We start from the raw sequence: 10818 nt of genomic DNA, 5'->3' as shown, positions 1-10818 counted from the left end.
ATGTGCACAACATTTGTGATGTTATTTTTACCGTCGTAGTTTGCTGAGGTAGCAGTGGCTTCAGGCTCCTCGCTGCTGGGAGTGGCACTAACGTTAACTTGCTGCTTCTAGTATGCATTTAGTATTAGTTCTGGTTGAAGCTCTGTTGTGTCATTGTGATTCAGGCATTCTCTTTGTACCCTTTTGGAGCCTGGCCAACATTGTTATTTAGCCATCGGAGTAGAGTCGGAGTAACGTTAACATTACTTAGGCTTGCATTAACGTTACTTGTACTATACTTGTAGAGAGACTGAGAGCAGTGTTATGGAATGCCCCTTGGGTAATGCAGTTTATGTAGACTCATTATGAAATGCCCAGAACCTGATATTGACAGGGCAGAAACGACTATGGGGAGCTTGTGACAGTACCGCAAGAAAAAGTATAGCAAAAAAAATATAGAAGTGCTGGCACTGTGGAATGGTGAATACCGGCCCACATTGAGCACCACACATTTACTCAAATTTACTGGAATATATGTGGTTACAATACACACCTCAGATAAGATGTAGAAGATGTACTCCTGCAAGAATTACAATCTTACCATGGTGAAGGGGCTTGTGTGCATCAGTGAACCATAGGGTTGTGTCATCAGAAGTTAAATACTTCCAGTAGGGTCACTCTTGGTGATCAGGTGTGAGGAGAAATGTCAGACTAAAAACAGACCCTCATAGAAGGTGCTTATGTAACTAAGTTTACCCTTTACCAGGACTTGGGGTGGTGTCTGCAATGGACCACCTGGTGGCCAGGCTACCCACATAGCCTGGTCAAGCTCAACAAAAGGTGATGTGGACTCATTGTGAGGGTTCACCACCTGCAAGGTGAGGGGTGGGAGTTGGGTGTAATGCCAGTAGTGTGGCAGGCATTGGTTAGATGGTTTCAGAATGGCTACACCTTTGTGATGGAAACTGAATCTGGGAATGTGAAATGTCAGTTCTTTGGCAGGGAGCGACAGTTAGTGTGTGTGATAGAAAGGTATGAACTAGATATAGTCAGCCTTACATCCACACACTCCTCTTGGGGCTCCTGTACCAAATCTCATGATTGAGATGGTGTGGTGGAGTTGCGATAGGGCCCAGGATGTGGAAAAACACAGAGGCTGAGAGCCTTTGCATTGGCGTTCATACTGGTGGGCAAAAGGATTTCCTTAATGAGACTATGAGTCTCAGAAGGGAAAACTCTTACTTGTGCATGTGTACAAGGGTGCTCATAAGGGTACATGGTACAGAGCACCTTGGGCCAAAGGTGAATGATCCATTTTGTAATGTTCTGGGAACTGGTGAAGAGAGAGGAAGTTTTCATCATTTGGTGGTGAGCTGGATTCATCAAAAGGGGTTTCAGCCAGATAGACCTGGTAAACCCATGAGAGCTTGCCAGGTGACTTGGGAATATCTGGCAAATTACTCTGTGAGAGATCATTTCGACTTCTGCATCTGAAAGGACTCTGAAAGTGCAGAGTAAGGAAGGGGACATTGAGTCTTCAAAGACCATGTTCAAATCCTCAGTCACAGAGGCAGTGGCAAGAAGCTTTGGCCCAAAGTCTGAGAGTGCTTGTTACTGAAAGAATAAGATTGCATCTACAAAGGGCAGAAATTAGGTTTCTCTGCAGGTTTATTGGGCTGTCAGTCAATGCTAGGGCGTAAAGATCTGTAATCTGGGAAGGCCTTGGAATAGAGCCGCTGCTCCTTATCACTGAGATGTGATGACTGAAGAGGTTTGGGCATCTCATGATTCCCCCTGGTTGGCTCCCACTACAGCTGTTCCAGGCACATCCCATTGGAAGGAAACCCAGAAGGAGACCAGGACCTGCTGGACTGATTATATCTCACAGCTGGCCTGGGAATGCGTGGGCCTCCCATAGGAGGAGCTGGAATCTGTCACAGGAATAGAGAAGTCTGGACTGATCTTCTTGCCTGCAGCCTGCAGATCACTGTGACCTTTACCAGGAAAAAGTGAAAAGAAGATGAGACGAGAGAACAAGATGTATTGTATAAGTGTGTGTTATGGCAGTCTGTCCATTGGTGAATGGAAACTTCTGAAGATTTTGTGTTTGTTGATCATCCCAATTAATCCCTCTCTATGTGGACACCACTTTGTGTGTGTGCATGCTTGTGTGTTTGAGATTCAGTGCATGGAATGTGTGTGTGTGGAATGGGTTGTTCTTGTAGCTGTAGTATGGCAGTAAACTGACTTTCCTGTTGTACACTGTGTAAGTATTCTAACCTGTCTACCATCCATGTGTGAGTGTCTGTCCACCACAGGCAAAACAGATTTGGACAACAGATATTGAGTTTGCCAACTTATAAAACTTACTGAAACAAACCAGTTGGGATCTATATACTGTGTTATGTCAGTACAACTAAATACCATTATATCTTTTTGTTTATAGGAGGCATATTATTGGCAAGTAAACTGCAAATAAACTGAGTCAGAATCTAATGTGATTCTGCTGTCTTAGAAACTGGCAGTCCTTAGAGATCAAATGCATACTATGAATGAATAAATTTGTCATCCATTAGATCCATATGAAACTGCTCTCTCTTTCTGATATTCTAGTACAACTGGATGCTGGTGTAATTTGTAAATGATGGGGGAAAAACTGTAGTAAAATAAAGTTTATGTAGACTGCCTAGTCACTAACCATACTAGAAGTAGACTTACACTAGCTTTCAGCAAGCATTCAGATATATTTGACATACATAAATATAGCCTTCTGCTAGAACACCGTCTACAGTGGACTAAGTTTCCCATAAGCCTCCTGTGTGTTCCCAATCTCCTGATTATTAGCAGCACCTGTGTCTTGTTATCCCTAATATGTTTCCTTATATGAGCCCTTTTGTTTCCATGTAGTCTCATTTGCTCCCATATTAACTGACTACATTAGTACTTATTGTAGGGTATTGTTTATGTTGTTTAACAAACTTTAGCACTTATTGTTTATTGCACTTATCATTGTTTAAGATAGACCTTATGTATTTTGTACTTCTAAGTATCAGCATTCATGCCTGTATTCTACAGTATTCTAGTTCATTGGTATCTTGGACTCTAACCTACTGTACTGTACTAGTATGTATTCTATGAGTAAACGACAAAGCACTTTTGTAAGTCGCTCTGGATAAGAGCGTCTACTAAATGCCATAAATGTAAATATAAATTTGCCTGCCTTATGTTTCAGAGCCATGGTTTACTGTTCTTTGCTGTATTGGATTATTGCCTGCTTGTTGGATTATTCTCTTGCCTGTTCCCTTTTGGATTTGTTTGCCCAGTGCCTCTTTTGGATTGACCTCTGCCTGTTTACGACTACATCTTGAAATTCCCCTATTAAACTGATTACATTTTACTACATTTGACTCTCTCTGTTCACACAACCTGACATAGTCCCCTCTCTCTCTCTCTCTCTCTCTCTCTCTCTCTCTCTCTCTCTCTCTCTCTCTCTCTCTCTCTCTCTCTCTCTCTCATTTTTCAGAATTCTGGTTGCATGTGTTGTGTATTTTCCTTACCAATAGGTGTGGGTTCTCACAGCAAACTAAAGACCTCCAAAGACACACAGGTTATGAATAAGCGCACACAGCTGTTAAATTTCATTGCAGACTGAGTGATTGAGGCTCCTTACCTGTTAGTCAAATTCCATATTCTTTTCCTGTTTCATGGTCTTGTTTTTATGTGTGCAAATATTTCACATGAATTACAGCCATGGGTTCATGCCTGTTTTCTTACTGAAGCTCCAGAAGGCTGAAACTGTAACAGTTTGAACATAAAATCTGACAGGAGGAGAAATTGACAAAACAGAATGTTTAAGTTCAAAATATATGAGCTCATTCTAACTTTACTACTGACCTTACTACAGCTAGATGACGTGATTACTTTGGGGTCAAAGGTGAACCCAACCCCCTCACACCTGCCTGAAGCACATTACAGCACCTGTGCTGTGCTGTGTGTGTGTGTTTAAGTGCTTGTGTACAGATTTTGTGTGTGTGTGTGTGCTCTCATACATCAGGGTAAGACATTGTCCAGCAGATGGAAAATCTTTCTTTGCCAGGACTCTTTCACTTTGCCAGGAATTCAAGTGCCATTATGACTCCAGTACTGTTTGAGTCCCCGCATAAACTGCCTACCCTAGCCTCTGTCCAAACTACTGACAACCAAGAAAGACCAGAGCCCCTGCACTATGGCCTTTGGCATGCTTTGACCATCTATTAAGTGGAGTACTACATTTTATGTGTTTGTGGGTGTGTGTGTATTCTTATGTTCTTGTTTGCCTTAATTTTCTTGCAGTAACTATGGTGTTTGTTTACCCGAGAACCTCGAGAATTAGAGAAATAATGAGTATTGTTGGCTAAATCATTGATGGCCCCTATTTTCTGAATAAACACACATAACACTTCCTAGGATACCACCAATTGATAGGGATTAGACATTTCTGGTTAGGTAAAATTAGTTAATGATCTTATCAAGGATTACAAATATTCATTTATTCTATTTTTTTCTTTCTAGCTGTAATGTTCCTTTACGTCTTCTAGCGTTTACCTCCTTTTCTTGTTTTCGTGCCCTGTACCTGTATTGTTATGTTTTTGCTGTGTTAATTTTGTGATTTCTCTGTCATACCTTGTAAGCTTCTTTGGGTTATTCAAAAGTGCTATAGAAATGTAATATATTATTGTTGTTGTTGTTGTTATTGTTGTTACCATGCAGTGCTAGTTGTCATGTTGTGCAGACACAGTTACTGTCTAAACCTTTATACAGTTACTGTATAATATGATTACTGTATAAACCTAACATGTATCATTTTCCAGCTGCTGATAACATTTCATTGCAATCATTATCTGAACACTTCATTAAAGTTATAGTGCAGGTTTTAAATTCTGTTCTGATCCAGTTTTTCTACTGGTGCTCCATACTCACCACAGCACTGTTCCATCTATTGTGAGCATCCCATGGCTTAAACCCCAGCGAATGATCAAACATAAACAAGGCTGCTCTCACTTAGGCTCTGCAGAAGTGGCACTTTAAGATAACATTTAAAAAGAGAGCAGTCCAACATATCAGTCTACTTATTAAAAATATGTACAATACGTTAGAGAGCAACCTATTGGCATCATTTCACACATTCAGCATCATAAGGAGACATGGCATAATGTCCTGCCAGTTGTGTGAAATACAAATACACATATATCGCTGAGTCTTTGCTTAAGACAAAGTTTATTCTGATATGAAGCGCAGCTCCTGCTGTGGGACCGTGCTGAATAAGCACAGTGTTGACTGCATGAATACAACACAGACAAAGAGGCTGTAAAAGTAAAAGAGGATTTGTTTGGCGTAGCAACAGCAGGATGGTCAGATCGACCACCAGCAGAACAAATACAGCACAGACGGAAATTTGAAGATAGCATCTTTTAAACACAACGACTCTAATGTGAGAGAAAAATAAAATCAGACGTAAAAGCTGGTGTTGTGGGAGATTCTTTACATTGGTGAGTACCTCCACGTCAGCTGTTTTTCCCTAACAGTTATCAGGAACACACAGATACTGGCAGTGGAGGGTCTTGGCAAACGTCCGGTGTTTTTATGGCATGAAATTAAAGCGACAACAAATGCCTGCCATGAAGAGGACATGCCACTCGCACCGTGCGCCATCTTCACGGACACACTTTAACCTCCACCCGTTCTTCATCCACAGCTCTTGCGCCACTCAGGCTATGTAACGACAGCACCCCCAGCTTCAACCGGCTGCCCACTGTGTGGATTATTGCTGATTATGTTTACGTCCACGTGCACAAACACAGATCTTGTGGGTATGTGTGTGTGATGGAGTGTCATTGTCCCAGGTAAACATGCTGAGCATTCACCTCCATGTCACGAAGAATCCCCCTTCTACTCCAAGTGGCCAATTTTATTATCTACAATGTGTGTGTGTGTGTGTGTGTGTGTGTGTTCAGCTATGTTTTGGCTTGCAGATTTTGTATGAATATGATTTTTATGTGGAAAAGTCTTGGAAACCCCCCCCCCCCAAAAAAACCCTTTGGTTTCCTTGTGTCTAGAAATTCCTGAGATACATATAAGTATAATTACAAGATAAAATAATACACATATTTGCCTTTGGGGCAAGAGGAGAATATAGTTGCAGATTTGCTCTACTTGCATTGCTTTTTCTGCAGTATACAGGATTTAGGAGCTCCTAAGATGGTTTCTAGGTGTGAGAATGGGTGTCCTGGCATGTTTATCTAATCCAAGATAGCTGCTGACCTTTCACCTGTCAGTGTGACATCATAAGGATAATGTCATTTCTTCTGTGCCTTTCTAAGATAGCTAATTTAAAGTCCAACAAAATTTCCTTGGTTAAAGTGTTTCCCTCCACATGCACACATTTGACTTTTCACATGTTCTTTAGCATTTTCCATTCAGACATCTTCTTTCATTCTTTTTTTCTCTCATTCTTCTCAGTCTCCTCAAAGGCATCATTTTGGACCAATGGAACCATAGTAAGATGCTGGCATAGCCACAATGAAGAGGTTATGTGTCAACAAAAATTATATGGACTCTATATGGAGTCAGAATTCATCCTACATCACATCAAAATGTCAGATCTGTCACATGCTTACCAGACCACTGAACCAGGGCAAGTGGGTAAACACCATACTACACACCTGAATCCAAAGAATGGCCATAACACACACACACACACACAGACACACACACACACACACACACACACACACACACACACACACACACACACACACACATACACACATACACACATACACACATACACACACACACAAACAGATCAAGAGGTCTACTTTGCAGCCTTGCATGGGAAAGTGTTATCCCATACAGCTGTGTGGTGTGAATCTGCTGTCTCTTAGAAAAGGTCTGTGAGAGGTGAAATGGTCAAAGCTCTCATTTTTCCTCTAACGCACATTGTCTGCCTATATGTGCAGTTACATTTTTATGCATAAGGATAAATATATCACAATATAATGTCTATGAAAATTACATTACCTTGGAAATAACTAAATCTCAATTACAATCTCTAATTTTAGCAGCTTCACGGGTGAGTTGTATTAGGTTCTACCAGCTGTACCATCTGAATGTATCAGCTGTAAAATAGGTCTGACAACCAATAATGTTAACTTTTAAAACAACATGAGCCCACTAAGAGAATTCCTAAGAGAACATATAGTTCATGTCCAAATTGCAGGTTCAGGTTAGATTACAAAAAGTGTAAAATTATTTAAAAATCAAAACCACATACTGACCTCTGCAGTATATAACTGGATGTAATGAGCAGGAAGCCTGAAAGAGTGGTCTGATGTGCGGTCTGATGAGCGGTTTGATGAGCGGTCTGATGAGCGGTCTGATGAGCGGTCTGATGTGCGGTCTGATGTGCGGTCTGATGAGCGGTCTGATGAGCGGTCTGATGAGCGGTCTGATGTGCGGTCTGATGAGCGGTCTGATGAGCGGTCTGATGTGCGGTCTGATGAGCGGTCTGATGAGCGGTCTGATGAGCGGTCTGATGTGGGGTCTGATGAGCGGTCTGGTCTGAAGAGTCATGTTTTAACTTTCCTCCATCCAGGCATGTTTATGATAGTCTCTTGCCAACTGTTAAACATAGGTGGAGGATCTTAATGGCACGGGAAGCCATCTTGTGGAAGCCATGAGGCTCAGTGATTGCTTTGCATGGTTATATCATGGATAAGGAATGTAAGGCCAGATGCAAATTCTATTCCTGGACTGATATTTCCATATTCCTATAGATGACAGTACACAAGGGTAATGCCACATGAGTGATGCCACTCGCTACTCAGTTAATTCATGAATGGTTTTATACAAACACCTGGCCTGTGTCTTCTCTCCACCACAACTGGAACAATTTCAGTCCTGCGTTTTAGGGTATGCCACATTCGAACAAGGACATGTTCGTCTTAATATGTGACAACTTTAAGTGATATAGAAATTAAAAGCTTGGTGAAAGAAATATAATAATGTTTCATCCCTAAAATGCTAATGATAAATGAAAAGCTGTTGGGTAACATTTAGGAAAGATTATTTTCATTTGTTAGCAGAATTAACACTTTGGGAGATGTGTTGCTTTAACTAACAAAACACAATGACTGTGTTCGACCACGTGTTTGTGTGTGTATGTGTGTCTTGGAGGAGGAAGACTAAAAAAAAAAGGGGATAATCTGTCTGGCCTAAATGGAGCTTGACAGCCAATTCCACGCTTCTCTGACAGCTGTTTCTTGCGCACCATAGGACAGGAGCCCACACACACACACACTCACATGTCCAAGATTAGAATGTGTGTGTTGCTTCTAACATGAGCATGTTGGTCACCTTTCCAAATTTCTGTGTCAAATTACATCTTACAATATAATTAATGGTTTGGAGAATGCTCCTGGCTGTAACAGAAGTTTGCACATACATACATACATCCAATCACAAACAACCCAAGAGTGCAATGGGGCCACTACAGTCTCAGATTCTGCGCGTGCAGGCTGCACAGCCTGCAGCATAGGAGCATATGAACGTCTGTTGGGTTTATTGTGTTTTTTATATAAGGTATATTTGTGGCTGTCTGTAGGAAAACGTAGGCCTAAGAGGCATCCTACTGTATCACAGTGGAGATGGCACCTGTTTGATGGATCTATGTTGTCTGCTCTGCTTCAGGTAATGACAGAGAGATGATGTCATTGTCTCCACTGCAGGGCTGGAATGTTACAGGTTGTTGACTGAGGCTGAGGATTATGGGCAGTGTGCGTGGAGGAGCATTAGGGTGAGAGAACTGAGCCAGCTGCCTGACTAAGCGCTTACAGCTAAACACACATCTCACCCACACACTGTACATACACTCACACACACACACACACACACACACACACACACACGGATACATATGGTCAGACATGCTTGCACGCTTTCATACAAATTATTCTCACTCTGAAGAGACCTGACATTGTGTACAGATGACAATAAAATGTATCCTGGAATAATCTATTACAGGATCTCTTAGCTGTGGCATGCAGAATACATAACTGCAATTGACTGCACAGTTATTGCTAGATAAATAGCAAAAAGATAAATGAACAAAATGACAGTGATGCATAGTGTATGTGTCTGAGGGAGGGGTAAACTAACACTGCTTTGCAAACTACATCAGCCTCCTACTCATTGCACACACACACACACACACACACACACACACACACACGCACACACACACACACACACACACACACACACACACACACACACTCTCACATAATCTGTCTCTGTGATTTCTTAAAGGTGCATTTACAAAGTTTTACACATAAATAAGAATGACGCATTTGCCATATTAACCAGTAGTTTAAAAATCACTGCTGAATCACACCCATGTATAAATGTACCTATCTTACAGAGGGTGTTTCCAGTTAAACTGTTATGTTTGAAATGCTAATCTTAGCTATGTGCTGAGTACCCTCTTTCCATCATGGTATATTTAATACTAATATGAATTATTAACTCTTTCTGGAAGGATGAGGGGCATTGTGGTATTCATGCATATGTTTCTATAAAATATTTAAATAGATCATTATTGTTTTTCATAATATGGCACTTCTGTATTAATAATAATAATAATAATAATATAATATGCACTTCTTTGTGCAGGTATACCTGCACACACTTAGGTTATTTTTACAAAAACAGAAAAAGAACCCTCCACTGTCGAAGTAAAGGTTTTAAAATGGCCTCTGGGACTCCTAAATCTCCTGAGTGACAGCTTTAAGTCACCACGGCAATAGTTTTACTGTTGCTGTGTGGAACAGCCAGTCAGGGTTCCCCAGCAGGGACAGGACCTTGGAGAACATCAGACCCATGGGGGACCCTGGCCAGACCACACACATACACACAATATGTGCAAATATCTGAGTGAACAGAGACAAGCTAAATAGCTTTAACTGAATCATTTCAGCATCCTTAACAAAACTACGTCTGCCTAAATGTTTGGTTGAACTGTCATGTGGCTCGGAATATGTGTATGTGTGGCCACATGCGTGTATATTTAGATAAGTAATGTTTTGAGGTGGAGAATCATATTAAATTCACTTCCTAATGGGGTGTCCCAGGATAGGTTCCTATGGTGATGGACGGCTGCTTGCTCTATGGCAGAGGAGAGCTATTACTGCGTGGGAGGTGGCTTTCACAGAGCTTTACAGACACCACTGACCATACAGTCCCTGAACCCTCTGCGCCTCCAGCAACCAAACCTATTCTTGCTAATTTGACATAACAAACCCTAAACTGTACAAATGTTTACATATGAACAACTAGGCCAGCCAACTACCATGTCACTACACACCACATTTATGAGATGGGTTAATTTGAGGCATTGTAGCTGAACACATTCCTAGCCAACAATCAAAAACTGTGTTACAGTTTAAAAGTGCAAATTCGTTCACTTCATCGTGTTTTTAGTGCGATTCTAGTACTCTAATTCACCTAAAACCCAAACTTTCCTTTCCCTAAAACCTGTTTACTTTATCTAATTTTACTTTGATATTCATTTTTAGTCCTCGACACGTTATCCATATTTGGCTGTGAGAGTGAGCTTAAACCACAACAGACAGAGCAAACAAAAGAATACGTGCCATTAACACTGCTCGTCATTTATATCCAGCAAAGATACTTGAAAAAAGGGTGACATTTCACCCTTCTCTCATCCCAACCCAACTCTCTCCCACTCTCTCTCTCACAGACCTTGTCTACTCTCCCCTGCATTCAAACAAAGAAACAGATGCC

The 10818-nt window shown here is 41.2% G+C and overlaps 1 long non-coding RNA gene across 1 annotated transcript; it reads right to left on the bottom strand.

The window, feature by feature from the left end:
* Nucleotides 1-208: 208 nt before the first annotated feature.
* Nucleotides 209-4983, bottom strand: LOC118240792 (uncharacterized). The gene is made up of 3 exons (XR_004775627.2): nt 4939-4983; nt 3650-3797; nt 209-1973 (listed from the first exon to the last, which is right to left on the bottom strand). It is a non-coding gene; the product is annotated as an uncharacterized LOC118240792 (long non-coding RNA).
* Nucleotides 4984-10818: the final 5835 nt, after the last annotated feature.

This window comes from Electrophorus electricus, chromosome 9 (assembly GCF_041902795.1).
Source record: "Electrophorus electricus isolate QZ-2024a chromosome 9, ASM4190279v1, whole genome shotgun sequence".
In the NCBI taxonomy this organism is placed as follows: Eukaryota; Metazoa; Chordata; class Actinopteri; order Gymnotiformes; family Gymnotidae; genus Electrophorus; species Electrophorus electricus.
Note: the sequence above shows the minus strand (reverse complement) of the source record. Positions and strands in the feature narration are given on the sequence as shown.